Source organism: Lonchura striata, chromosome 1 (genome assembly GCF_046129695.1).
Source record: "Lonchura striata isolate bLonStr1 chromosome 1, bLonStr1.mat, whole genome shotgun sequence".
NCBI lineage: Eukaryota > Metazoa > Chordata > Aves > Passeriformes > Estrildidae > Lonchura > Lonchura striata.
This window is the reverse complement of record NC_134603.1, coordinates 48,819,078-48,845,359: the sequence shown is the minus strand read 5'-3', so window position 1 is coordinate 48,845,359 and position 26,282 is coordinate 48,819,078. Positions and strand designations below refer to the sequence as shown.

The window sequence follows — 26,282 nt, the reverse complement described above, 5'->3', positions numbered from 1 at the left end:
CACAAATGGTTCCTGTTCAATGACAGAGCTGACACGGTTTAATGCCATTGATATTGCACCATACCTTCTTTCAGGACAAATAAATCAAAAAACCTCTCGAGTTTCCTTTGATTTGCCACTTATTACGACTTAGAATCCCACAAGAGCTGCTACTGCTATTATGTTTTATCCTAGCTAATAATTTAAATAATTTTTAAAATATTTTACTAAACATGCTAATTGGGCTGGTTTCTGATTTGCAGTGTCACATCTGGTTCAGAGTTCAATACAGTTCACAATTAGAGAGCAGCTTCCCTGCTTGCACCGAGTGCTTTGGTCACATGTGAGGTTTTTTTAACTAATGAGCTGTCAACAAGCTGTCAAACGCTGATACAAATTGGGAGACAGTGAAGGGTTGGTATAAAGCACTGGAATCAGCCTTGTAAACGTACTCTTTCTCACAGCTCACACAGATGTGATTTTACCTTCCTCAGGGAGTAGCTCTGCTGCAGTCAGCCCTGTCAGTCCTCCAGGTAGGACCTACTTCCATGATTAGCATTTCCAGGGATTTGGCCCAGTATGACAGCAGAAATACATTGTTTTTCTCTGTTGTCATCCTCCATATTTGTAATATTTTTATATTTATTTAGTCATATTTTTATCCAGAGTATTTGTGCTTCTGATACAGGAGGGTTGGGATGATAACATGAGGGTAGCTACTCCCCAGCAGCCTTTACATGGTGCTTCATCAAGGCTCTTGCTTCAAAAAAGTTCTTTGAAACAGATAAACTGGTGTCAGTACCAACATCAATATTTACCAGTAAGAGATTAGATCGAGTGACAAAAGCTATAGTAGGTTTTTCTGAGAAGCATCTGAGCTCCCTTGTGCAGCCATCCAGGCTCCACAGTGCATGTCAAGCTCTTACTAGAGACCTGATACTCCTAACTACATTGACAGCCAGCAAGCAAATAAAGCAGACCTGGATCCTCATGGACTACTGACTCAATAACAGGACAATATTAACTTCTGTGAATGCTAAAGACACTGAGAGTTGTGATTTATCTTTCCTCCAGGGCTGCAACAGCCCGGATGCTGAGAAATTCAGTGTTTATGTGACATAACCGCATACCACCTTGATCTTGTCCTGCACACAAGTTTTGGAGCAAATGATTTTCTACTTCTGTCACTGAGAGCAGAAAGTACCTTCTCCCATCTGTTTGTACTGATTCAAACACTTAGTTTGGACATTTTTTCTTGGAGGTAAAAATCCAAGTAGCCTGTGCAATAGTTCCTACCTGAAGTAATTGGGTATTATTGGAAGGGCTGTTGCAAAGTATTTTAATAATGTGCACTTGAGAGTAACATAAAGCTACTGTACAACTGCCCTCCTTTTACAGTACCATGTAGATATATGTTTATGTATTTTTTCATTTGCATAAGCTGCAATGTTAGAGGAATGAACTGCATTACCACATTTCATTTAGCTTTCTAATGAGCAGCTGTGACCTTTATCACAAACCATCTTCCCACCACCGAGCTCCATGTTAATAAAGAGCCAATGTGAATTTGAAAAAGGATACAATTTTCCAGAGGTGGTTAAATAGCATGTTCTAGCACTCACTGGCTGATCTCCACAGGATAATTAATTCACCGATGAGAAATGTGTCTGCAGTTCATTTTTGGTGGACTGGGATTAAAAAAATGTACTACAACTAACCTTCAAGTCAGTCAGCTTTGCAGAATGATTCACAGCGGAGAAAACTTTGTTCTAACTAGCTAACAATATTCCCAGTATGTGATCAGGCATTTTAATCAGTGTCTTATTTCAAATCGCTTTGTCACACTCTACCAATGACGCATTACAAATGTGCAGGACCGACCCACTGGACTGAAACAATGTCAGTCCTTTGCATCTAGCAGAGGGTATAAAAACATCAAACATTTGCTCACTAACGTCCTATGGTACAGTTTGAAGAAGGGTATGTTCATGCACATGCAGTAGATTTAAGCACTAATATTGCAGCGACATGGTAGCAACTACAGGATGGTAGTTTCATTTTATAAAAGCTTCTGCTACTAAAAGATGAGCTGTCAGTGGAACAAACATGTCACCAGACGTTGCAGTTGGTGCTTTATTCACAAGTGACAGAACAATAAGCCTGCCATACAGGCTTTGCCCAGTGAGCATTTTTCTCCACCTTACACACTATGGCAAAAACAACACCTCAGTGAGGTTATGTTTTTGACACATTTTATAAATACCTGTATCATCTCCATGTGCTGGAGGGCTCATTTATTGTATTTTCATGCAGTCTACAGTTGAGTTACTTTAGAAACTTCTTGCTTTTAGCTATTTTAACCTCATCTTGACACAACAGAAAATGATGGAGTAATTCAATGTATTTGTTCTTGTACAGATTGAACATTTCCCATTGGTATGCACTTGCCATATATAGCAAGTTCAAGGGAAATAGCTTATAAGCTTCCTGAAAGGTGGCAGAGTAATGGGAAGGAACTGAACTCCAGATAATGCAATATTAAAAAATGAATTATCTAATGTGGAGCAGCACCACGTGACCAAAGAATAGTAACTGTATCATTTTTATGTCAAAAAAAACCCCTCCTCAAAAACCAACAAAAATATGAGACACTGAGTCTGCTATTTAGACTTCAGTATCATGTGAAGCTTTTAAATATATTTTGAAAGAAATAATTATGGAAGACATGGAAGCAAAATAAAATAAAAAGTCTAAAAAGATAAATTATAATTCTAAATTAATAAAAAATTTCATTTTCTAAACCTCCATTAATAGTACATCTTATTTGTCTTCAACAAAATAGCTGATGTGATATTGTGTGAAAAATCATTAGCAAAGATATAAGCTGTGTAAGAAGAGGTCTCAAGGGGAAGACACAACAGGTAGCATGATAATATATTGTAAGAAAGTTACAGAAGCCCCTCTTATACTCCTAACTGCCCTCCACAAAGCCAGGTGAATTTGTTGGTATAATTTGTGAGGACCCCACTTGAAAGTCACTGGCAAAAAGAAAAATAGACACTGGAAATCTCATAAAAGCTGCTAAGGGCTACAGGCCCTCCATAGAAAGAAACTGGACCACAGAGAATGAGTTTATGTTCCAGCTGGCCAGCATGATGAGGAAATGGCTGTGAGAAGCTGCTATGAAGAAGCAGAAGTTGTCTATATGGAAGATTTCTAGCAAAGAAACACAATGTCATTGTCATTCTTTAGGGCATCTGCTAGAGATAATGTGGAATGTTGCTTACATCCCTGCTTCCCCCATTCAAGAAACGTGAACTCATTATGTCAAAGGAGCAAACATGTCCAGGAGAACAGCCACTATATTTTTTGAGAGATTTGAGAAAGTGGGTTTCATTCTAACTGAAAGAAAACTGAGAGAAAGTGATTGCACTCTATAAATTTACAGTGAGGGTAAACACTAGGGATGAGCTGTTTAAAAGGCAATGTTGGCATAAGAACAAAGGAGTATAAGGTAGCCATGAATAATTTTAAGATGGAAATTAAAGAAAGGCTTGTAACCATGAGAAACTGAAGTTCTCAACTGACCTCTCAGTCTGGCTAGGAGTAATAATAACTTGTTTTAAGATGGTGTTCAAAGTGTTTATGAAAAGAGCTATGCAATATGGAGGAAAGTCACCCAGGAAACTTCTTTTGTCCAACATTTCTATACCTTAGGGGTCATATGTGTGGAAAAGAAAAGCTTTTTTTTTGGTCACAATCTATAAAACACTGGTTAAAATAATAGCAGGGGAAGAGTTACTGAGTTGATACTATAACAACTTCTGAGCTGCTATTTGAACAATGAATGTCCTAAATAAGCTATTAAGTAAAAAAGATGAATGGAATTGCAGAGTACTAGTTTCTAGAAAAATCTCCTCTGTCTGTTGCTATGTGTTCATTAGAACACACAGCAAGAAAACATGACTTGCTCAAAGTGTCAGTGCAGCTGCATATGTTATTTTAGATTTACCAGGAATATGTGTCTATGTAAAAATGATTTTACACTGTAGAAAAAAGAAGCAGCAGCCCTTACAACAACCTTATTCTTAGCTCTCAGTTTGTGTACCTTTACTGCATGGAAAGAAATACAACAGTTTAATTAAATTTCTTAAGGTCAGTGAAATGCCATTGTTTTGACAATCAGCTGGGCTCACATAAACCTTGGGGTCCAGATGGCTGGCTGTTTAATGGCAACACTGCATTGACAAATTCACCAATTAGATAGACATTAATATTGCATCCTTTCAGATTCTGAGCGCAGCCTGACCTCGCTGAAGTGGGCTGGTGTCTTGCTTAATCCCTCGTGCATGCTCGCAGAATGTTATCGTGCTGCTATAGTGGGTTCATCCATCAAAACTGCCCTGGCTTCTCAGCATGCTGAGCGTTATTGGGTTTGTAAAAACAGATGTCATAACACACTGCTGGCAGAGTGGTGCTCTCTCTCGAGACAGCAAAAGAAACCATCCCCTCCACACACACACTCATGGACACACATGCTGGGGGCACTGGTGTATTGTGTGAATTCTCCCCTGGCTGCTCCAGGCCTGAAAGGGAACACCCCTAATTTATGGATGTTCAGAAGCCTGTATGCCTTTGTGCAGATAATTGTCCTTCTTGATAGACATGCTGTACTCCTTACATCAAATTTGCTCTTTTTTCTTTAATGGCTCCAAATATACCATGTTGGGGATACAGAATTACAACCTGCATAAAACTGTAGTGGTGTTGTCTCGCTTGGAGCAATTCCTCTGCATTACAATGAGTTCCTGGGGACAGAACCCACTTTCCCTTCACCAGCTCTATGGCCAGCTGTGCCCCTGGAAATGTGAGAATCCCAAGATCTGATGGTTTAACTGGAACAGAGGAAGAGGCAATGACACCTGCTGTTGCTCACTTGTTTCAAATTACCTCCCCCCACCACATTTTTTTTTAATTCAAGACAAAAAAAAGTCTGTTGTTTTTAATTAGATTTCATTACTCTCCACTGTCTTCCCCAGGGCAGTGGTGGCAACGATAATACACCTTCAGCAACAATTACAGCCTCTTCTTATACAAGAGCAACCTCAAGCAAGGAACAGCAGTTTCCCTAATGTAGCTTTGTACCAGGCCATCTCTCATTTCTGTGTTTCTCTTGTGGAATTATCCTTTCCAGTTTCCCACCTGGAATACTTGTACAGGGTACAAGTGGCATGGACAATAAGAAAGTGATGTAGTGTGTGTAGGTACTGCTACCTACTCAATTATATCATGATTACTCTTTGAAATCTTTCCTTTGAGAATGTGCTAGTCTGTCCTATTTTCTGCAGTTAAAATGAAGAATGCCACTGGATTTGGTAACTTCTCAGATCTAAGTTTCTCAAGTTTCTAAAAATATGATGTCAAGAGGAACGTCATTTGCATTTTTAAAAATAATTTTGAATTGTCAGGAGGGCATTGCCTCAGGACTGTTAGACTTAATGACAACTGAAAATACATGCTCTATTAAATGACCACAACAGGAGAAAGAATTATCCATTGATACTGTGAACACTGAAATCTAACATCCCTCATGTGTGATGAAAGTGAGCACCTCAAATTTACACATTCTTTCAGAATAACCAATCTCCATACGAAATTTAGCTAGCAGGTGTATTTTCTAATTTTTCACTTTTTCTTATTCACCCAAGACTAGCTTGAACTGGTTTCTACCTGAGATGGTCAAGATTACTTTCTGGTAAGTTGCATGATATCAGTGACGATGGGCAGAAAGACATTTTTAATTGAAAACAACAGAAGGAATTTTCAGAAAGGACTACTCAACATTATTTTGAAGGACAGAGTGACTCTGTGTTCTATTGATAATCCTAGAGCAAATAGAGATATTAAATATCACTTTTACAGCAGTGGGGCTTACCTTACAGAAGAGTAGAACTTCACTAAACTATATGTGATCTTAAATTTAGAGTAAATGTGAATTCAGATTGGTACTTGTACATCTTTGGTAAGTATACACTTATGTATGTATTTACTTATTTATTTAGAAAAAAGAGACAGTCAATCCATGAAATAAGTTGTTTTGCTGATAAATACACATAAAAGTAGTAGTTGGCCACTTTCTTTCTAGTCCCAAAAATATTTGCAAATCATGAAAAGCCTGAAATTATTTTTCTGATAATTTGTGCTAGGAGTGTGCTCGTCACTTAGCTTACTGTGATTTAAATGAACACTTAGAGCCTATGTGGAGTAAATAGGCAGAGTGAAGGATCTGAGAACAACTTCAACTTGCATGAAGTATTCAGCAATGACTTTCAGAAAGCACTGACTCATGGCTGAATTAAAAAAAAAAAATAGAGGTGTTTAGTTCCCTTCAAAATTAATGAGATCTGTGTGATGCATTTTTAGAAAGTCTTTTATAGTCTAGAAACTGATTTTTTTCCCTGATGTCACAGATGATGACTGCTATACTTAAATGTATTTTATGGTATAACTTTAATTTTAAAAAGCATGAAAGTAGCATAATGTCCCTACCAGGCAAGGCTAATTATGTGCTTGTGCCTCTGAGTAGACATATTGGAATAGGATATGTATACATTGCTGAAGAAAAGTGTCTTGTAACATAAGGTAATTGTTTAATGATAGATAACAATAGGTACTATTGCATTTCAAGAAGAATTCAAAACCATAAAGTTAGTCCTGTGAATTTTTAATGATTATAGAAAATGTCAAAGCACTTATGAGAAATCTATAACTTTAAAGTTTTTGAGATAATTACATAATTGTATTATGTTTCTTTTTATTTCTTGCACATAGCAAGCTTAATTCTGGGTGGGGTCATAAAGTGCATAGAGAGAAAGACTTACAGTAAAGCAGATGCAATTCAAATTTTAAATTATTCATGAGTTCAGGCTTCCAATGAGTTTACAGCCAAAAGAGAATACACAAAACTTGATTTCTTCTGCAAATAGAAAGAACAAAACTCTTTTAGATGCTCCAAGTTCTGATTAAAAGAAAGAAAACATCAAAAAACCCTTGTAACCTCAAAATGCTAAAGTTAGCTGCTTAAGTGTGATCCCTACCATACAACAGCTGCTACAGTCAACAGTGAGGTGTCTATGTCTCTAGCTGAACCTCTCTGGTAATGGTCAGAGGTGAATTGGATGGAAGGGCAGTTTTCTATCATTCCATGGCAATCTTACAGGCAGAACTGATTACCACATATTTAGACTCTCGTTGACCTCCAGGGCAATGAATCACTGTGGCTTCTGAAACACATGTTTCTGGAGACACTCTTCAGGTTTTGAGTGATCAGTCACAACTTTGTCCATCCATTAATCACAGCAGATTATTTTTAGCTGCACCCGCTCTGCTTTGCAAGTCTAGTTTTACATGCCACTTCCCACAAACTGTAAGTATGGGCTGCAGCAATGACATGACTAAACTGGCTTAGAAGTCTCTCAGACACGCCCTTGCCTTTCCAAACTGTGAAGTCATGACTTAGACTGCCAGCAATGAAGAAGACACCATGAATGTTTTCTTTTTGTTGTTACAGTGAAGAAGAAAAATATCCCAGTCATATATCCTCAAAAGATATCTTAACATGTTGGAAATACCTCTATTTGGAAATAGGTGGCTAACGGAAATTTTTATGTGGGCAAGTGGCATGACAAGAGAATTATTGTCTCTGTGTAGGATAACTCAGCATAAGAAAACAGACAAACCTACCTTATTTTAGATTTGACTCTGCCCTTCTCTTCTGCCAAACTTCTGAAGCTGCAGTTCCTCCGTAGGAAGGAAGAGAAAGGAAGAAATAAACAAGCAGCAAGATCAGAACAAAAAGGAGACTATGAGGGTAGTGAGACACTGAAACAGGTTGTCCAGCGAAGTTGTGGATGCCCCATCCATAGAAGTTCAAGACCAGGTTAGATGTGGCCTTGAGCAACCTGATCTAGTGGCATCACTGCCAGTGGCAGGTTGTTGGAACTAGATAATCATTGAGGTCTCTTCCAATCCAAACCATTCTATGATTCTGTGATTTTGTGATATTTATCTACTTGCTGGGCAGTGAAACTGTGAAACTCATTTTTGCAAGGATGTTGCACAGGCACTCTGAAAACAGTTAGTTAAATTAATGGAAGAAAAATGAATCAGTGACAAAACCCCATAGGTCCAAACCCTTGTTCACTAAAACACAATGGAAAATAAAATGATTCCTTGGGGACCATATCAGTGTGCACTTGCCTTGGTCATATAGTCCTCGTACAATGCGTGCTGCAGGTGATGCAGAGAGGATAAAAGCTGGAAGAAACTCTGACCCCATGTGCTCATTCTCACATTCTTATACTGTGTAGGGTCCATCAGAGATCACGAGGGAGATGTGGACTTTGGGGGTACATAGAAGAGGGACAGGACAAGAAGAAATCAGTTCACTTTGCTCTTACTCTGAGTAATTCATCCAATTCAGATGGTGAAAACCTTTCTGTACAAAAGCTTAGTTTCTGTCATTGAATCTATCCTCTCATGCTGTTTCTGGTTGTCTGTTTCAACCATGAAGTGAGCTGCAGACTAGAAACACCTTTTTATCTGTTAAGGAGGTGAAACATTGAAACAAGCTCCCTGCAGAAGATGCTAAACCTCCTGCCTTGAGAAGTTTTAAACCAGGTCAGAAAAATTTCTTCCAGGGACGAACAGAGCACATTTTGTCCTGGAACAGAGAGACTGAGTTGCCTCCCACATTTCATTGTACTTGCTTTGCCCCAGAGCCCCTGTTTCTTTTTAAGTCCACAATTTTTAAGGAGAATGCTGCCCTCTCTCTTTTTTTAAAACTCAGCCCTCATTTGCTGAGGCTGAAGAAACCAGTGTAATCCGTAGCTTATGCATTGCCCCATTTTATACATGGTTTAAAGGGGCTGCAATTCACTACTGTAAGTTATTCTTACATTTAGCACATTATTGTACTTTTATTTTATATACAAGTACATAAAGGAAAGACAATTAGACAATTAATTTAGATAGATCTGATTATAACTCCTTGGGGTCTCAGAGATGGATTTTGTTAAGGATAAGTAAAGATGCATCTGCTCTGCTGCACTCTGAGTGCTACCTGCTTTGTGAGGTCCCTCACTCCATAGGAACCCCATCAGAAGACAGGTGCAAAGTCTGTGTTCCCCTCAGCAGTCACACAAAAAAGCACTCGGTGCTTTCTCTGCCTGCTGTCAACCAGTAAGGTTTGCTACTCTTAAAGAACAGCTGCAAAAGCCAAAGCACTTTTCTAGCAAAGAGAAGTCTTTACTGGAGTTTATAGCTGAAGTCTGAAGGCAAACAGATGTTTTGTATCTGTGATTTGGGGTCTGTGAAAAGTTCTTCAAATAAAGGATCACGCTTTCTCTTACACAACCAAGAGCAAGGAGGTAAATAAATGCAGCTTTATCACCTAACAGCCCCCATAAAGGTCAAGCTGTTCTTGGCTGTTCTCTCTTATTCTGGAAGGGGAGTCTATTGCTATTTCAAGGTGTGATGATATTCTTCTTGGAAAACATCCTGTCTCCCTTGGAAACAAGTTCACATGCAGTCCTGGGCACTGCTGATGCAAATACCTTACTGTTATCAAAGTTACTCTCTCAAAATACATTTTTGCCTGTGCACAAAATCCTTTTCCCTCATTAAGTCCTTAAAGAACAGAAGCCCATGTAAGTATGTATCTCACTGCCCAAAATTAATTCAATAAATATATCTCTGACTTTTCTCCTGCAAACAAAATTTTATTCTGAATGCTTTTCATTGGTTATGTCTCTCTCATTTCTTCTCATTTCTGATATGGACAACACTTTCGGTGTATTTCATTAATATTGCTAGCATATTGTTGAAAATAAGTATCATTAAACTGCTACATAATTTATCCTATTTGTGCAAACAGTTCTTCCCTATTCCTTGTATTCATAATCCTAATACAATGTAGTATGCAGTCATATTCTTTCAAAAAGCCAAGTTTCTGTATTTGAAGGGAGATTCTCTTTCTTATGTCCATTTTTGTAACTATTTCTGCATGTTTTCTAGTTTGGATTCTCCTTTTCAGAGCAGAATGCTGGATTTTTTTCTGAAAAAAACAGATATTGGACACACCAGAGCTGGAACATTTACTTAGGCTGAAAGCCTATTACTCTCATGTTGAATATGTTGATTTTCTGTGTTGCTTGATTATCTAGTGATTCAAAAAGAGTCTTATTATTAGTTATAGAACATCAAGCAAAATTAAATTGTATTCTCTCAATCAAGCAAGAAAACTGCCAGGAAAACAGTTGATCTTGTATCCTCAGATTAAAAGAGATTGGCTTTTCACAGCTTTTAAAAATAAACAAGAACTGCTGCAATTATACAGGTGGTGGCCAAATACAGAGCAGGCTATGGCTTTCCCTTCTACTGCTAAAATCTAATCCTGATTTACAGATTGAGTGTACCAGCTAAAATATTGTCTTCATTGGAATATTCCTGGCTCAAATTTACATGGAGGACTGTGTTGAACACCTGGTGATCCAGGAGTGTATGCAGTTGTTCTGAGTTTACCAAGACCATTCTCTGGCATGGGCTGTTTCTCACTAGCAATTGCACAGATTCCCAAAGGTACTTTCTGGCAAGAAGTAGAGCAGAAAGGCTCTGAAGGAGAAAAATATTTTTTCTCTTTCTCTCGTATTTACCAAAATTCTAATAGAAGTGAGAAATACAAATTACTCTCCTGCAACTAGGTGTTGTGGACCCTAGCTACTTTTCTCCTGACTGAAGAATCACTGTTTAATCTTTTTCTGCACCTAAAATTTTCAGCATTTATACCATTTCTATAGCCTTTCCCTTTACTGTTCTCGATGGTTATGTACAATTTTTTTTTTTTGAGGATAAACAGAAGGAATTATGCCTCTGACCTGGCACTCAGCCAGAAAAAGGAAAGCCCAAAACTAATTCTGTACTATATCTGCTGATTATTTAATAGAAAATATGCCACTGGAGTGATCGCATACTCAGTTTTGCCTGGGTCAGAGTTTCATCTGCATACTACAGATACAAGAACCAGGAAAGAGATGGCTGGTAAACAAATATAGTAGATGAAATTTTTACTTGATCTAAGAAATATTTACAATGAAAAATTTAGATTTGCATAATAAGAAAAAACCTTTACTTTTATTTGGGAATCTTGTTGAGATCCATATTTACAAAAAAACTAAGGGTGCCTGGTTTTGGCAGCTATTTCTTCCTTGACACTACCATGAATTAGTAACTTGCAGAGTGTTCTCATTGTCACAAATATTCCACATGAAACTTTACAGAACAAAATTGGTATTATATCACTTTTATGGTGTGATCCATTAAGATTCTAGAAGTAAACTGAAAGAAAGCTTGTACAAGTCAGTTCTTTTGATTGTGGTTAAAGATCATCAGTATAGTTGAAAAAGGCATAATGCAAATCCCTAAAACATTATTAGTAGCAATGGTTTTAATTTTAGAAATTATACAACTGAGTCAAAAGAATGATAAGAGAATTGATACAAAAAAGCTTTATTTCACTAACTTTTAAACTGTATGGATTGCTGTATGACATTTTCTCTTTGACAGATTATTTTTTAAGATATTAATAAAGCCAACTTGTACTTACTATAAAACGTCACACTCCAGGAAGAGCAATAGGCAAGTCCCCAAATGACAATAACCTCCTAGCAGATACCTGAGTGTAAATAGCATGGAATTAGCAACAACAGGCTCTCTTTTAGAGGCAACATTTGAATTGGTCTATATGCAACCAGTTTTTGAGAGAAATGGTGTATAACAGATGTAGAGCATTGCCCAGGACACTGGAGGCTGCTGTGAAAATGGAGGAAAAATATGTATATTCTAGGAAACCAATAGCTGTACAAAGAACATAAGGTCTGTTACCTATTTTGGAGAATGACAGGTTCTAAGTATAAAGGCCAAAGGGTTACATCCACAATAATGAAATAGCTAAACATAGAGAAACATTTCACATTATGTTAAAAAAAAATAATTAGACTCTCTTGATGAAAACCGTATGCAACAGCATAATGTGGGACTTCGTGCATGGATTGTGGCACCAGTAAAGGGAAATAATGACAGTGCTGTGATGTGGTGGAAAAGATCAGCTCAGAAGGGCCAGAAGCATGGAGTGAGGACATGGTAACTTCGAGGGAAGGAGGCTGATGGGAGGAGGAAGGAAGTCATGAGTTTGGTGGGAAGGCAAAGACTGGCCACAAAGTCAGGGCAGAGCAGTACCACTGAAGCTTGGCTTCTGGCCATGCAAGATTCAGCATCCCTGGATGATGACAGTCAGTGGGTCATGGGTGACAATGTGTCACACTAGTGACAGGATCCCTTAGTCGTCAGTGCTTGGACCCAGCAGGGACATTTGGTCCCCTCAATGTGCTGAGGAAAGCAAAGCCCAGATAAATTTTTTTTAGGTAGCTTTATTAAAGAAATGAGTCAGAGCAAAGTGCCAGTTTACCTCATGGTTTATTTGTCTTGTTTTCTTTTGTAGGAAAAAACATGTGTTCATGTTTTCTTTTTGTAAATTAAACTTTAGGTGTTTGAATTTTTCTTTGCATTTTAATCTGATGGGATTTCACATCACTGTTTGCTACAGGACCTGGTTGTTTAGTGAATTTTGGGGAAGAAATGGAGCTGAAGATGACTGATATTCATATCAGGAGTGGAATATTGCTTAGCTTAATTTTTAATGTACTGATTACTGATCAGTGGGGACCAGCTGCTAGTTTTCTTCTTATTTGATTGCATTTTAAGTTTAGGAAAGGTACTTGAAATCAAATTGGTCTTCATTGGTTTATAAATCTAAAAGGAAAATCACAGGACAGAATAAAATATTAATTACAATGACTATTTCATTAATCATTTGCAATTAATTAATTTACTATCAGCTCTTTCATGTGGACCTTAAACCAAAGAATGTAAACAAGAGATATGGTCCATGTCTATTAATTACCTGTGGTGGAAAAGGATGGGACACAAGGATAGATGTCCTGTTCTTGGCACATGCAACTCCAACCCATACAATGGATGAAAAATGTTCCTAGGAGTGGTCAGACTAAATTATATTTACTTATTTATTTCTTTATCTGTGAGCATAGCAGAAATAGCAATGATGCTTAAAAAAATTCCTACTATAAACTATCAAGACATTATTGTCGTTGTTGTAGCTGTATTTTGTCATGGGGTTTAATTTTTAAATTGTGATTTGTACTTTTAATGTCCATATGGTTAGGATGTGAACTTAATACATTAAGGTTTTGTAAAGGCAAAATCTTAATCATGCTAAAGATTAAGTGAGGTATGAACTGTGCCCCTTTCACCTAATGCACACTTTATTTACACAACAGTAGACTTACTGAATTCAGCAGACTGCTATGAAATTATTATATTCATAGAAAACAAATTATAATAAACAAATTACAATGCTGGGACCTAATTCCCAGCATTTCCACCCCTCCCCAACCATCCCTTTATAATAATTCATGAATATTTCAGATTCCCTTGGCAGAATTTGGGTTTAACCTGTAAATGAAGTTTGCTCATCTGGATTATTATTATGGACTGTATGGCTTGGGGAGGGATATTTGAATTTGCAGACCCAAACTCTGTTACCCTTCCTCTCCATAAAAAGCCATTTCAGTTTTTCAGATATACCTGTTGATACACAGCTGTATATAATTATATGTATATATATATAAGTATATGTATGTCTGTGCATGTGTATGTGAATACTGACAGTTGAAGCATAAAGGAAAAAGCTTATAGCTAAAGCAGGTAAAAAAGAGCAAAAAAAACCCAAAAAACAGTGAGAATAGATGCTTGATGAGAGGAAAATATCTTAATGGTTGCAGGAGGAATAAATTCTTTAAGAAAATGCTGAAAATGTGCTGTTTCAAGCAGTCAAGGTGGGGGCTGTGGTGGCTGGAAGTTCACTCAGCAAGTGGGTTGTGACACAGAACTCTGCAGTGTCAAAGGAGGGGAAGGGATGAGCAAAAAGCCTTTCACTCCAATAACTACTTCCATCTGTCTTTCTAAAGTCACTGAAAGAAATACTTTTTAAAGCCTGGCTCATATTTTTAGCATTTCTGTAGATGAGATGCCTGATAATAAATTCTGATTTATAAGACAATAACTGAGGAGAAAATTAAGTCAGATACAATAGGCTTAAAAGATTTTGTTTTCTGGCAATATAATCTGGCAATACAGAAAGGTGTTCCCAGCAGGCACTAGCAGATGAAGATAAGTTTATGAAACAACCTACTTTTTCTTTTTTCCTTAGAGTCTTTAAAGGCATTGAATTAGGCAGATGAGATCTTCCAGGTAATAATGACAGAGATAAAACTGGGAGTTAAGTGCATTCTTTCAGTTTACCTCATTTTTGTGGAGAGTGATGCTCACCTATGACTTCACATTCAGGTTGCTTTTTGGTCATAAGAAAATACTCTGAAGGGCTTTGGGATGGAAAGCTGGTGACTTCTATTCCCTTCATCCCTCACATACCTAATTGCATTTCTCTAAATATGGAATAATGTTGATGGAAGCATGTTGAGCTTAATTTGTTTTTATGTGTTTCATTCTCATTGTTCCAGAGATCATTTTCTTCAAGGTGATCAAGGGTAATTTTTTTTCACAGTGTCTAGCAAAGGGATTAATAACACAGAGATGTTTTACTTTGTTTGCTTTTGTTCATAGCTGAGCAAGGCTTACAGAAAGCCAAGGCCTTTTGCCATGCTGGCAAGGAAGTTGGGAGTGCCTGGGAGGCTGGGAGGAGGCACAGCTGGAGCAGGTGACCCAAACCAACCAAAGGAATATTCCAGGCCATGCTCAGTGTATAAAATGGAGGCAAGGAGAAAGAGGTTTTGTTGGAGTGATGGCTTTTGTCTTCCCTAGTCACTGTTATGCATGATGGGTCCTGATCTCCTGGAGATAGCTGAACACCTGCCCATCCATGAGAAGCAGTGAATTCATTCCTTGCTTTGTGTTGTTTGCCTGTGAGGCTTTTCCTTATCCTATAAACTGTCTTTATCTCAAACCATGAATTTTCCAACTTTTACCTTCCAATTCTCTCCCCAGTCCTACTGGCGAGTGAGTGATCAGCTGCATGGGGCATGGTTGATGGCTGGGATTAAAACATGATCCCTGATAGGACCATCACACCCAGTTGTTCCTGCTTCCCAGGATGCTGTCTTTAGACAGCTTTTTCAAGCATTGAAAAAGCATCTTCTTGAATGCATCTTCTTATTCTTCTAGAAATAATAATAACATTAAATGCATCATTACCATGATGACCATCAGTATTTTACAAGAGTAATTGCAAAATATTCCAAGGAATTGGCTTTAAAAAAGCTATCAATTTTACAAAGTGAATCATCCATAATAAGACACTATCCATCACAGGGGCAACAGCTTCTGAGATCCTTTGCTCTGCTGTTTTTTTGAAGGTTGATTACTGACTCTCAACACCTTTATTGAAAAAAACCAAGTCTTTGATAGGCATCCTTGACAGAAATTTGTTTTTCCAAAAACCAGCTTCTATACTTAAAAAGGCCATTCCAAAATAATGGTATTCACAAACCAACTGTTCTTTATTTACAGAAAGAGACAATAGCATTTCTAGAACGATTTCAGTAATTTATGGGTACTAGATTTGGTTTAATATTAATATTTTTAGTTAAAAATAGTAATATTTAAATCTGACAGGGAAAAACATGAACTATTTCCATATTTTCTTCTTCCTGTTTTCTTTATTGGATTACCAAGAGAGTGACTGTATTGGTGAAAGGGGAAAACTGACTGTTGAGTCTGTTGACCCAGGCTGACTGAAGCAAAGAGAAATCTTAGCCATTTACAGGATCATGTTTTTCCTAAGCATAGCAGGAACTCACTGTTTTTCTCCTAAGGTGCTGGAAGCCTGCTGAATTATGAATTGCCTGCTCAAGTATTAACTTCAAGAGGTTAGTTTAATTTCATGTTTCAGAAGACCTACTGAAGACTTTAATTAATTTTTATTTATTAGCATGTTAGTGTCATAGTTTAGTTGAATGAAATAAATTATACTAATTAATTGTTTCCCCAGAAAAAAATCACAAAGGTGATTAGCATTAACATGAACTTTTCCCACACTAAAGCACAGTAAATGTCACTTCCAAATTCCTCAATACCTATTCATCCATTTATCTTATTCTTTGCCAACTTTTCCTAACCCATGAAAAATTGAAAATTTTGTTACCTTTAATATTTTTCAAATGTTACAACAGAGTGATCTTTTAAACTTTAAATTTGAAGAGATCACCCTCCATACACAATTTTTTTTCCCAATAAATATGAAAACTGAAGAATTCTACAGCTATTGTAACATTCATCTCAAGACAATAATTTATCTTACCTCTGTTTCCTGTAATTCAACATCTATAACAAATTCTACTGCAGGTTTTCTTTTTCTGCCAATAGTTTTGGCTACTGTATTTCTATCCAGCTTCTTAGAATTATACTGAAATGCCATAGCTTGTTAGAAATGTTGGGTTATTTTCTGCATGGGAAATTTTGAGTTTTAATTTAAAAAAAAAAAAGGAAATGTAAAAAAAAACAAGGAAAAAAGAAATATCAATATGTTAAAATGCTGCCATTAACTTTGAGATTTCTAGCGTCACTTCTTTGTGCTTCTTTGGTTTATTTGGTTCTTTTTTTGGTGGGGGGAGGCATGTGTGTGGATAGATCAGTCTTACAAGATGAAAAGTCTTCTCTAATACATCCCTCTCCAAAATGTAATCCCACTCAAGCTGTGTTGGGCAATGCAGCACAGTGGAAGGCTCTGGTGAGTGCAAGTAACAGCAAAAAAGCACAAAAATCTCCAAAACGTAATTCTCAGCAGATACTGATGAAGCTCTTATGAACTGTCCTGTGCAGGTTCCCTTTTGTGACAAACACAAAACAGTTTCTCTTGAAGAACTTTTCAGTAGAGGAAATTCCAAAATCTAATTGTACCAAAAGCCAGATGATGTAGTACATTGACAGACACAGACCACAAATAGGCACCAATAATTAAAGTTTGTAAATAAAGGCCAGAGAGGGGTTGAATGCAATTCAGTTACATGGCTAGCATGGCATTTGTTGACAGGCTCAGCTATGTAGGAAAGCCTTTTTCAATTCATCTACACTCGGGAGACACCTACCCTAAAAGCATCAGTGCATAGGAGTGCTCTCTTCACTTTAGCAATGGATACAACACAGTGGGAGGAATGATGCTGTGAGAACATCTTGGTCTGTAACTGCCTGTGGAATGTGCTTGGCATGGAAACAGGACAAAAAAAATACAGGGTAGGGGGGATAGGACATGCTTTGTGCTTCAGTGTTGAAATGTAATATGGTTTTTAAAAACTGCCACAGCTGTGGGGAGATGCCTGCTATCTGTACCTTTACAAGAAGGATAGAGAGGAAAAGCCAGGAGACTTTTTATAGGAGGTTCATGGCATATTGAGCTGGGACCAGGTGACCAGGATCCATAAAGCAAAATACATTAAAAGCAAATGATCAAAAAGACTCCACTACACACACCAGTAATACATATTTGCATGTTTATACATAGACTTCTTCCTTATCTACTGGGACAAATTTAGGACCATGTTTAATTCCTAAAATGCAACACAGATGTTGTAAGTGCAGATCTTAATTTGGACTTAAGTGCAGTACCATACACTGCTTTTAAATGAGCTACAAGGTATTTCAAATGTTAAATGCTACCCCTGGAAAAAAACACTTCCTTACTGTAGTGTCAGGGAGCATTAAATTATCATTGGGTTATCTTACAATTCAGATTACTGTTTAGATCTTGGATTTATGTTTTCTCTTTATTGATTTTTCACACTGTTGCCACTAGAGCTTGCTAGAATGCAATCAGATAGATTTTAATATATCCATTTCAAATCACTGAGCAATGTAGATATCAAATTTCCAACCCTTCACCCTTTAATCTTCAAATTAAAGGAAGGATTTACATGTGTAAGGAAGGTAAATTTCAAAGTGGCCATCAGATAATTGCATAGGGTTGTTGTTAGGTGTTTCTCTGTATTTGCTTTGAGAATCCTATTAGTCTGAACTTAGGAGACAAGCTGAGAGACTTAGACACAAGCATATTCTATCATATTATGCCACTCTGTTAAAATCCAATTATTTAATGAAATGAGGCATTTTTAGCTGGGCTTTCATTTTAAAAGAGCAGGGACAAAGTTTTAACAATGTGAAAATAACTGAGTTTGACATTTTTGGTGAAGGTTTTTCAGTTTTTGCTTGGTAAAACTTTTTTTCATTTTAAAATTCTGGGTTTTTTTCATAACAAGTTAACATTGTAAAGTTGAACAGTAAAATAAAATTGTTTCAATTGCTAGAAAAACATATATTTTTCTGCACAACACTCCTGGACTTTTTGTTTCAGATGTAAATTTTAAAAGTCCATCTGGTGCTAGGTTGTATTTCAAAATCCATGGATTATTGACATACTGAAGTACTCTATCATTTACACCACTATTTCTGTGATAAAATTTGTTAAGTCATTAAATATGAGAGGGCATAAAATAAGATAATTTTCTCATCAAAACTGAAGGTCTGCACCAAATCTCAACTTCAAAGAAGTTGAAGTTACACACCACTTCAGTTTGGAAGAGAAAACCTTGGTGAAATCCAAGATAGGAAGAGATTATTATAACTGTCTCCTTCTATTTTTGGGAACTCTATTTTTCATTGATATGTTCACTCTTGTTTTCAGTGGTCAAAACTATGGATCATTCAGTCAGATGGTTATTTAAGGCCATGGTACACCTTAATGACTGAAGCCAACAGCTCTTTCTTAATCTCCTCTACTGCAGGAGTGAAAGCACAATCCAGCACACTCCCATTTGAGCTTCCCATTAGAAGGCATTTTATGTGCAAGGGGAACGATAAAATGGAACCTTGTTCCAGATGAGAACATGGTAGAAGTTCATTTTGGCTCCTGTTTTGAAGACAGCAGCATGAAAAGGTGAACAAAGTTGAAATATATGAAAATGACAGTGGAACAGGAAGGTATTTTTTCTTTGTCAAGTGAACTGCTGTGCTGTTGGAGAAACTGACCTAATCAAAATCAAGAGAAAATAAAATTGTTCAAAATCCCCAGAGAAAGGAGGACCCTGCTGAGGGAGGTAGCTAGAGGACTTACTGCAGGAGGCTGCCTTCTTCTGCTTTCTCTCACATGTGCTCTTCCCAGCCTTCACTGCACTATTCAATTCATTTACATGGACTTAATGTTTGCTTTAATTCTTACTAACAATTCAGGGGAGACAAACAAACTCTTGGTTCATTTGCTGGTGCTTTTGTGGTACTTTGCAGTCATCATGAGCTTCCACAGTGCTTCAAGCAAGGATCATGGCAGCAGGGCTTTCCCCAGGATATACCACATTGTATTTCTGTGCCCTGCTCTACTCATGAGCTTTTTTTCAGTCTTAATATTTTCTACATGTCTCCTTACCACTGAAACACTCCATTAAAAGAAATTAACTTTTTTTCCTTAGATTCCACTAGACCTGGAATGATGTTCTGTTCAAATAAGACCTTCTATTCTGAGAAAATTACCTGGTTTATTATTTTAATACTGTTGGTTCTATCTTTCTACGTGGTTTTTTTTACTGCTTCACTCTCTTTTCTTGTCAGGGACCTTTATGTGGTACTGACTTCAGGTTCTAGTGAGGCACAGGGTTTATTTTTCTTCTGATTCTTAGCTGAGAAGATAATCTAAAATAAAACAAGGTTATTTGTTTTTACTCTTCAGTATTCTGTTAATTTTATGAATTTACTTGCAGTACTTTGTGCCATTATTTCAGGAGTAATATAATTAAGCTCAGGGAGTCTTAGTTGGAAGGATACATTATTTCTTTGGAACAGGAAGAAAATGTTTACTTCCAAAATCCTGCTGGGTCTCCTAATACTTATGTTTGGATGTCCTTTCCTACCCTAAATATTTCCTTAATGTATGTCTTAAAGCACTCTAAAGTCTGTGATATTAGATGCACACATCAGCAATGCAGTAATTGGTTTTTTTCAGTCATCAGGCCCAAACTGATGCAATGGTACTCTTTTCCTTTTTTTCCTTTTTCAAGCATCTTCCAAATCAGGCACTCTATGTGCTATTTGTGATCCAGCAAGGATGCACAGAAAAAGAGATACCAACAAGAGTTGTCAATGAGTGTATTTAGCATTACTTAAAAATAACTGCTTCCTTTGCATGCTCCTGTTTTTATGATTTACAAGCTTATAAAAGGAAATATGACTAGAAAAACATATCACATGGGTGAAAGGATCTCTTTCCTGATTCAGGAAATGTAGAATGATGAAAGTGCTGGGCTATATTTACAAGACTTCTTCACTTAGATCATATAAAATAGTCTCCAGTTCTCATGAATATCCTCCAGTAACTCTGTACATGTGAGGCTGAACACAGGCAGAACTAAATGGATCACTTAATATTTTTTTCGCCACACTTGCTGTGCAGGATATCTTGTGCCAGTATGCTCTCAAGCAAGTTGGAATTCAGACAAATGCCCTTTTCAATACAGAAACACATTTTTAATTAGTCCTATGGAAATAAAAGACCACTTAGAGAGGGGACCATTGGATTTTAGAGCACTATGTTTTAAATGAAAGACTCATAAAATGTTTTTTACTGAGACTGAAATGCATTAATCCATTGATTTTTACTTTGATCACCAAAAATCAATGGCACCACTGGTCTGTTTTCTGTATACACATTCTAGCCATATCTGATTTTACCCATTTCATTAATGCAGAAGGTTCTTTTATGTGATGTCTCAGTATTTCTGAGATACATCTTGTATTTTGAGGGGGGGGAGCTTATAATACATGTTATGATGTAGAATGCTTTCAATGGAAATGGACTACAGCACAATTATTTCACAAGGTTTTCTCTGTTCCCTCAGATCGGTTCCATTCTCTACTGAAAAAAGTCATCCTCAGAAGAGTTAGCATTATGCTCCATGACCTTCACAGAGCATCTTTCTCTTTTTCTATTTCAGTGTGCCATCTGTGGAACTAATTTTGGTTATACAAGGATGTTCCACTAGGAGTATTCTGGACCTCTACTTCATGGCATAGGATGCAATCTGATCTGTAAAAAAACAGGCCATGGCTGATTCATATTATTTCATTTGCATGTGGAACCAAACTGTTTGGTGACAGATGAGAGCTATATTTATATGGTGATATTTCAATGTCTGATCATGACATTTTTTTTTTAATTTCTAGGTTTTTTTTTTTGTTTTGTTTTAAAGTATTCTTGCTTAGAAATACAAAGAGAATAAAATTATGTTTTGTTTATTTATTATTATAATAAAATACTCAGGTTGATTTAGTGTAATTTCTTGTCTTTGATTTTTTTTTGTTTCTACTCATCATGAATTCTTCTTGAAATTTCAAAATGTTTCATTACAGTGAAAGCTATTTTCATACCAGTTCCAGAATCAAATTTATGCTGTGGCCATCAACTGTGATTCATATACATTTTCTGGTATTTCAAAATTATCTTATTATTTGAAAATTTAATAATAAAACTATATGTACTCCTCCCCCCCCCCCCCCCCCCCCCCCCCATCCCAATATCTCCTGTTATATTTCACAAAATCTAAGCTCTTTTTTTTTTTCCCAAGCTGGCTCTATTGGGCTGATATCTTCTTTTACATCTGTTCTGTGGCTATTTGTACTATTTCTGTCTATGGGCTCCATCACTTTCCTCTTCCCAGTATTAAGCCTGGTAATGAACTACCAGGTTTATTCCCTGCCCTGAATAGAGAAAATATAGAGAGAATTCTGATGTTTTAGGGCAATCTTCATTGAGCGTTCCCAGATTCCTTGTTTTGGTTCTAGTAGCTAAGAACACTATGCAATTTTCCCACAGATTAAAAGGAAGACAACAAGAGTAGGACAAGTTTTCATCTTGATATTCAGTATTAATTACATGAAACTGCTCTGTCCTGGAAGCAAGGGAGTGTCTTAATTCATCTCACATATTTTTCTTCTGGAAAAGAATAAGTCATTGCAGCCTCCTGACAAGGCAGCTCAGTACTCCTTATTAAAGGACTGACTGTTTCTTGTCAATATCTTTTTTTTTTTCTCCTGGGGAAATAGGAAGTTCCTGAAAAGGAAAGGACTAACAACTACAATTCACGCGAAACAAATACAAAGATATCTGAAAATTTTCACAACACTGCTTCAGTGTGCTGTCTTCTGCCCTTACAGAATTCCTGTTCTAATTGCATCTAATTTTGGCATAATATTTGGTGGTGTTAGGACATAGCGTGACACACATGCATGCTGTGTTGGCTTATTGATGTCCATTTTCAACATTTCCCCAACATAATGTCTCTTGGCTACAGAACAATCTCACATATTCAGAACAAAAATAATCATCCTAAACCCTGGGCAGCATGGATGTAGAAACATGAGATAGGGCATTGTTGATGTCTACATAAAACCCTCAAAACCAAAAAAATCTTATGTTCTTGTGGTATCCCAATTTATGACTCAAAATGTTTGCTTCTGAACAAAATTCTGATTGTAAAACTCCCTAACACCTCCCTGATTGTCTACTTTTGGATTGGTTTTCTTAAGTATTAAAAATTTTGCATTTTCTTGCAGAAAGATGCAACATTTGATCAATGACACTGGGGTAACTTCTCCATCTGCTATTGGCTGCCTTCCCAGGGCATGAGCCCTGTATTTGGAGAGGAGACCCTCTTGGTGATGGAGCTACTGCAGTTTGAAGAGGGCACTGTTTTCTTGCTGCCAGGATCCTCTCCATCCTTCTGCTGACTGGGACCTGTCTGAGTGTTTTACACTGGACGCTAATTAAGCTTGACTATATTAAAGTTCATTTCCCTTTGTTTCTCTGGGGGTTTTTTGTGTCTTTGCACCTCTGCACATGAGGCATCTCCTCACCGTGTATGCAACAGACAGTCATTTACTTCCAAACTGATTACAGAATAAGCTGCTTTACTTAAAATGATAAACCTCATCTCTTTGGCTCTCTTCTGTCTCTGAAACAGAAGATGCAGCAGAGTTATCACCTGCTCTTAGATTTGCATGCCGTCCCTGTATGCTCACCAAAACAGGGCTCTTGTTTCCTGACTGGTGGTACTTTGTATTTGAACTTGATGGCTGGAGCCCACATGTAGTTGAAGTTTCAGACTTCCTGATCTTCTGGTTGAAGTTTCAACTTGTTTCTTTTCTTCTAAGGGTTCTTGTAGAGGTTTGGGGAACAGAATATTGAGACTGCCCAAGCAGACACACTCAGGATACGGTAATGAGAAAGTGAGCTACAAGGCCAGAATCCTAAATCAGGAACTGAGTACTGCATTCTGACCATGAACAATTTGGATAGCTCAATATCACACAGGAGTTATATTTTAAATAAGATTTTGGTGGTAATATGCTCCCACAAATGATATTCTTAATTTTTCTTTATTTCTATTGGAAAGAAGAAAAATGGCAACATTAGTCAGATTCTACAGACCATTATATTCAAAACTCCTTTTTCTTTGGGGAAGGCAAAGGACTTCTGAATGATTTTTGATTAGCCTCATTTATAATTTTTGTATTTGGTGTCACTGATGTAAAAGCAGGAGCTTTGCATTCTTAGCATGACACACACATCTTGCAAATGAGAAAATATAATAAAACCAGGCAAACAGAATATACCACTGAATGGGGGGTGGGGGGAGAGGACCATTGCTAATGCTACATAGAGAAAGAGATTGAGAAAGACAACACATATTTTTCAATTACAGAGCAGTTCAGACAGCTTCTGCGCAAGGGGTGTTATGCTCCCATGTATGTGAAAGGGTAAATATTTTAAAAGTCTTGTCTGCCAGAGATCTGGAAACTAGGTTGCTTTATTTTAAAATCTAAATCTTTTAATCAGCTTATTTTATCTAAATGTTGACTAAAAGTATTCTGGTGTATATTCAGACAGAAATACCTAGTTTCTATTTATATTCCCACTAGTATTTCTTCATATTTACTGTCCAACAAGTCTGAAAAGGAGTGCTTGGGAGATTAGCAGACAAGAATAAGGCTCTGCCTATTAAGGCCAGAAGGTCATCTGCAATGTCATGTTAAACCAAAGTCTTAGAAATAATTTTTCTGTCCCTTGACACATTAAAAAACTTATTCGGAAGAAAAATTATGTAATGAATTACTTCATATATGATTTTTTTTTTGTTCTAGATTTTTTGACTATTAAAAGTAATTAATGTTAAATATATGAAAATTTTCCTATAATACCAGGAAGGGGCCAACTATGACAACCTTGACTACTTTGGGACCTTTTAGAAAAAAATGACAGTTTACCATCACAAAACATTTGTGCACTACAGAGAGTGTCCAGTGTGTATTTTACATAAAAATAAAAAATATCTGTAGTTAAGATGCACTTGTATTATAAACTCTGTTATGGACTAGACTGCTTGAACTAAGCCACAGTCCATGACAGCTGTCAGCTCTTTTAAAAAAAACTTTCTGAAAGCTGCAGATCAGCCAAAGTTTTTCCTAGAAAATATCCTAGATAGGAGGTACTGATCCTAGATATGAAGTCTGAGCCTATTCCAGACACTTTTGGTGTCTAAGACAATAAATGTTCAAAGACATGGGTTGTGGCTCCTGACCAATTCCAAGAAATGCAGTAAGCCATCAAAGGGAGTGCCAGATCACTGGAACAAGGATTCCTGAGCTGTTCCTGGCTTAAAAGGCAGCTTGAGGGTTTCACATGAGATTGTCATACATCAGTTTAAATTGTGGATTTGTCCTTGTTTTATCTGGGATAGGGTTAATTTTTATCTTAGTTGTTGGTACAGTGCTGTGTTTTGAATTTAGCATAAGACTAAAAATAACACACTGATGGTTTAGTTCTTGCTAAATAGTTCTTACTCTAAGTCAGGGACTTTTCAGTTTCCCATGCTCTGCCAGTGAGAAGCTGCACAGGAAGCTGGGGGGTAACCCAGCCTGGACAGCTGACACAACCAGCCAAAGGGATATTCCATATCATAGAACTCATGACTTGGCCAGGAGCTGCTGATTGATGATCAGGGATGGGCTAAATATTAGTCAGTGATGAGTGATCATATTGTGCATCATTGGTTTCTCTTGGGTTTTAGTCATCTCTCTCGCTCTCTCTCCTCTTCATTACATTTTTTTTTCATTTTATTTTATCATTTCATTTCATTTCATTTCATTTCATTTCATTTCATTTCATTTCATTTCATTTCAATTTGATTCATTAAACAGTTCTGATCTCAACCCAAGAATTTTACCTTTTTTTTCCAATTGTTGTCCCTACCAAGGGGGTGAGGAGGGGAATGAATGAATGGTCTGCCTGGTGCTTGCTAGCTGGTTGGGGTTGAACCATGACAGGATTATACAGTGTTGTGTGGCTGTTTTAGAAACACTATGGGGACTGTCCAGCAGTACAGGAAACTAAAGGGGAAAACCTTTTTTTGCCTAATATAGTTTGGGCCATGGCATGTGAATTCATCTCATGCTTTCTGGAACAAAGTTCTTTCCACTTCACTGTCCATCCAGCATGTGAGGGAGCACAGTAGCCTACAGATACAACCACCTGGAAAGCAGCTCTTTCCTACTGTAGACAATTATCTGGGAAATGTGACATGGAAGGACAAGACGCAATATCTTTAATGAATAGTTTCTCAGACTATTCTGAAAGGTTCTCAGGCCCAATAATCTATTCTGAAATTCTGCAAAGCACAGGACACAGTATTTCATTCAGAGACTCCTGCAGTAAGACCAATACTTAACAAGACCTTCAACAAAATGTCAAAATTTAGAATTTTTAAAAGATATTCAACGTTATAAGTTCTCAATAAGCAATGTAAGGTCCTCAAAGTGTGTTGTTATATTTTAGCAACAGATTTTTCTTTCATGTTCTAATTGAAGCTGGCATATGCTGCTGGCATTTTGAATAGCATTGCCTTCCATATCATTCAAATCTGGCATGGGAAAATGCCATTCTCTTCCCTCTTAGATTTCAGTCAGATTTTAGGGTTTTTTTCTACAATAGACTATAAATAATGTGTATAAATTTAATAAAAATTATGTCCTGAAAAGGTGCAGAAAAGAGCTAATTAAAACCATCCTTTTGCTAGTCTCAGTAGTTGAATCAGTACTCACCCACATGAGGTCCAGAA

At 37.0% G+C, this 26,282-nt stretch overlaps 1 long non-coding RNA gene across 1 annotated transcript; it reads right to left on the bottom strand.

Annotated features, from left to right (window-relative positions):
• Window positions 1–26,282, bottom strand: LOC110482352 (uncharacterized). The gene is made up of 4 exons (XR_002467403.1): window positions 26,266–26,282; window positions 7,723–7,770; window positions 6,861–6,955; window positions 1–12 (listed from the first exon to the last, which is right to left on the bottom strand). It is a non-coding gene; the product is annotated as an uncharacterized LOC110482352 (long non-coding RNA).